The following is a 4,728-nucleotide window of genomic DNA, read 5'->3' on the forward strand; positions in this document are numbered from 1 at the left end:
CTTGCTCGCATGCGTGCGTGCGTGCGTGCGTGAGTGACAGGAAGTACAAGTGCATCCCAGCCCCAGGGAGTCGGCGTCAACCTTTGTTTACTTAATTAAAATTAAATGCTTTTTCCTCCCCTTTTCCCATCCTCCATTTATACACACCCCAATGCTGGGCAGTTATGTTCCCGATTATTGAAAGCTAGGAATCGTAAGAATCGACTCCGATCCCAATTACTTACGTTCTAATGATGTGATTTCTTCCGGTGGTTACCTGGTTGGCTTCGAACATCTTCAGGATTTAGGATAAGCTTGATTTCGGAACACTCCGAAGCATCAATTTTTATTTTTCAAAGATGAATTCTTTTTTAAAAAAGATTTTAATGATTGAAGTAACTGGTAAATGGTGGGTTTCGTGAACGGAAACATTTCTCTTCCGTTGCATTAGTCGTGGGAATCGGTTCCGGAATTGATTCTTCGCCCAGCTCTACCCCAAACCCCATACCAGTGGGAGGTTGGCGGGTGCTCTGGTGTTGTTTGCTTCTTCTTTCCTATCAAACATCTATCGTCCTTATCTCCCCTCCTTCTTTTTTTGTGTTTGTTACTCTCTTGTAACGCCTCTAATCTTCGGCACGTATATGCCCTTATTGTGTTGCAAGTGCCGTAAAACTCTTACTAACACTCCCACCCCCCAAAAAAAATAAAATAATACCAACAACAAAAATAATAATAATAATAATAATAATAATAATAATAATAATAATAATAATAATAATAATAACATAATAATAATAATGATGATAATAGTATTAATAACAATAACAATAACAAAAGCAATAACAATAACAGTAAGGAAAGGCGAATAGTGACTGGCCAATGATAATTTATGTTTACAAAGCGCTGAATCCCAACACTGGTACTGTGCACTTTACATATAGACACTAGGTCTACAAGTACATTTTTGTTTTGTTCATGTGAGTGTGGGTTTTGTTTTTTGGGTTGTTGTTTTTTTTAATCAGCGTCTCATTGCAGAGCGATTATGAGGAGCTTCCTCGTAATAAAGCTCTTTAATTGTTCGGCGGTTTAGCGGTTGATGAGATGTCTTGAATAACAAGAGCTTAGGTCTCCTTTGCTAAATTATTTGAATAAGAAGAGTTTTGGTCTTCTTGGCTGAATTGTTTGATTGGTCAGCATTTTTTACGTGTCAATGTATTATTAGCAGTGTTACTAGGCAGAATGTTTTGTTCATTCGAATAATACTTAGGAAAGCATCTCAGGGGGTGTTATAGAACGGAACTAAAACACTAACGAAATTGGAACACCCGATCCTACCAACACATTATGTACTCTAACATTTTAAATTGTTATCAGATTCATTGAAAGCATTCAGTGAAAGTCCATTTTGATGATATTATATAGCAATGAGAGCTTTTACTGTCTGTGTCATGTCCATGTAGGTACCACTAGTGAAATGTTTTTGAAGAATACCATAACAAGACTATACTTTCCATATAGTGCTCAGTGAAACAAGAACTATGAAAAAGAATTATCGAAATCAATTAACAAACACCTGAGATATAAAGTTTCAAATATTTGTTGCAGTAGTGAAAATCGTGACATGTGTGCAACAGGCTCACAACGCTGCTTCATGGTCACACTACATGAAAATTGTTCTTGAAAATCAAAAGTGTTTTACATATTCTTAGACAAAAACACACAAACTTAGCGCAAAAGAAATTACAATATAATTCATGTAGCTATTGAAGTGATTATAGTAGTTCAAAACTGAAAGAAAACATTTCCACAATGGTTAAACGAGAAAAATACGTTTAGATTGTCTAACCCAAGCACTTACCGTCGGAGCCGGCCCAGGATACGAACCCGCGACTTTTTATAGTTTGGGGTGTGGTAGGGTGACCAAAAGATTAGCAACGGCAAATATAGGATTTTTAACAAGTTTTTCGGTCTTTCTATTTCGATGTATCCTACACAGCGCCGGTTTACACTTGTTATCGAAGCAGCCCGCCTCCTGTATGATCTTAAATTAAATGCATTTTTAAAATAATCTGTTACAGAACTGAAATGTAATCATAAACAAACTACATGTATTTTTCTGATGTTTCGAATGCGTGTTACCCTGGCTTGGAAAACCCAAAATTTGCTTGAGCTGGGGAAGGCATTTACAAGGCAAATTTTCTTTAGTAAGAGATGAGTTAACAATATTGGTTGGAGGGCAGAACTTTTCCTTTCAATCGAACTACTATTGAAAGTGAAAGGATCGTGCACACATCTGTGGCCATGCTGGTTCAGAATTTCCTGTACTGGTTCTGTGGGAGTTGTCGGCCTTGATTCTGCCTTGTATCCAAAGAGGGTTATATCCTATTTGTTTGTATTAAGTGTTTTTGTTGTTTTTGTTTTTGTTGTTGTTTTGTTTTGTTTTTTGCTTATTTAAGTGTTAAACGGCGCTCGCAACTGCATAAGGTCATATGAGCGCACGGGACACTTTAAACATTTTCAGTGGGTAGGAAATTTTTAATTTTGCGTGGGTGGCGGCCGAAGCCTACTCTTATCAATTTTAAACCACCAAGGGATCTTTAGCGTGCGCAACTTGCACATGGGACCTCCAAGATTTTTCGCCCTTGTCCGAGAAGGCTAGGTGTAGATATTTCCTACCACAAAACCAGGGGTGTAGCTGAGAGACAGCAATAAGAAGGAGCTAAGGAGTAGCAGTAGAAAGGCTGCAGAAAGAATCAAGAACCCAAAGGAGGGGGCAAAGGAGGGGAGGGAGCTGGGAGCAGAAAGTGGAGACGAAAGCAGACGATAGAACATTGTAGAAAGCAGGAAAAGAGATGAAAGGAGACAATTTTAAAGAAGAATTTTGTTCCGTTACTACTCGGATTCGAACCCGAGACTTTTGATTAAGAGGCGAACACCTCAACCTCTAGGCCACGAGAGCTCCCAGTCAAGTTTCAACGCAAAACGTCGCTCTACATCCTACAGCAGTATATGCCAACATGGTCGGTATTGCTCACTTGTGGGTGATTTTTGGTAATTTTGGAGGGCGGTGGAGATCACCCTGGTACTGACAGCTATTATTGTATGTCCCTCTTGGGAATACATGTAGGAGGGCGTCACGAAAATGTATGCCTCTTAAAGTTGTAACAAGTCACCCAGTGGGCGCTGGCTATAAAAAGTTAGAAAAGCACTGCTTTATACAGGAAAGAAGGGAAAGCGGTCAGCAAATCTTAAATACATAGATCTAATGGGTACCCAACGAATTTTTAATTTCAGGATGAGTCGTGGAAAGGCGTAAAAATCTAATTTCTTTTTAAAAACCAGTTGCGCTGTAAAGAGCTCTTTCTATCTCAGGAAAAGGGCAGTGCCGAAATTCCTTTTATGTAAGTCACACTGCCACAGAGCTTCCTGTTGAACAACTATACATTAACCACCCACGGCATCCCCCTGGCCCAAGCTCTCCGGCTGGCGACAAAGAGACGTCTCTTTCTTCCCGCGACACCCAAAAGGGTACAAGCGGCGGATAAAAATGAAAGTAAAGTAAGTACTCTGCCACAGAATTTCCTGTAGAACAACAATTCAAAATTGTAATCATTATGATCCATTTTATCCTACCCCTCTCCCGGAGGCTGTGCATAGCAGTTTTAAGCACTTCGCCGTCGCACGCAGAATATCCGAGTGCGATTCACATGCGACGATAATTTTTTTTTCAAGTACCTCGGCCTTTCTGCTGGGACATTGTGTCTTTCGCAGCCCTCCTCCTTAGTAATATCACTTGAGTCGATCGGGGACGCAGTACACCCACATTTAAAAAGTCTGTAACACTTCTATATTTGAAGAGTCCTCTCAAAATCTCAAAAACCAAAAAGGCGGGGATTTATGGGCTCACTACCTTTTTGTCTTAGCAAAACAGAGGGATAAGTCTCAGAAATGAGTCACGTATCACGATAATTCGATCAGTGTTAAACGTACATCAACACTTGTACGTATTCTGGTAGTCTAAACAAACTCACAACACGTTGTGCGTGTGTTACAATAACCTGCTTTGTTCTTCGCTCTCGCCTCGTCTGCTCATTCATAGGTTTCTCCCATGACAGCCCGTGGGAAAACCGGACGATTTGTTATCATGTGTCATGTGTGTCCCACAGCTTTCCCGACAACCCTCAGCCCCCCCCCCTTCCATTCCCCCATCCCCATGTAACTCGACCCCGTGCCGTTCCCCCTCCCCTCTCAACCTTTCTCCCCATTCCGCTCCTTCTCCCCCACCCTTTCTCCCCATTCCGCTCCTTCTCTCTCCCCCTTTCTCTCTTTCTCGCTCCTTCTCCCCCTCCCCCTCTTTAATATAATTCGAACCCCACCCCCCCCCAAAAAAAAACCACACACACATACAATGTACAAATTGTAAAGATTTTCTTACTCAGTAAAAATACCCCTCCTCCTCCCACTCACTCCCCTCCCCCCAAAAAACTCCCTTCTCCTCAACCCCTCCAACCTTCACACCATCAAATAAAATTAAGCGTTTGGTGTTGTTTTTTTAACCCACCAAGAAGGCAACAAGTGTAACAACGATCAGCCCTCAAGCCCCAATACCTTTCCTTACTCACGCACGCATGATCATAATAATATTATTCATTAAAATTTACCTCTTTTTTTTCTTTTTGCCCCGTAGAAATTCCCACGTTCATGTCACAGCTGTGGGTGTGAGTGTCCCTGATTGAGTGACAGAGAGGG

At 41.0% G+C, this 4,728-nt stretch overlaps 1 protein-coding gene across 2 annotated transcripts in view; it reads left to right on the plus strand.

Moving 5' to 3' along the window:
* LOC101851255 (sulfate transporter) overlaps window positions 1-4,728 on the plus strand; it is a gene marked incomplete in the record, with an annotated part of 91,643 nt that overhangs the window by 216 nt on the left and 86,699 nt on the right.

This window comes from Aplysia californica, unplaced genomic scaffold (assembly GCF_000002075.1).
Source record: "Aplysia californica isolate F4 #8 unplaced genomic scaffold, AplCal3.0 scaffold00080, whole genome shotgun sequence".
Taxonomy (NCBI): Eukaryota; Metazoa; Mollusca; class Gastropoda; order Aplysiida; family Aplysiidae; genus Aplysia; species Aplysia californica.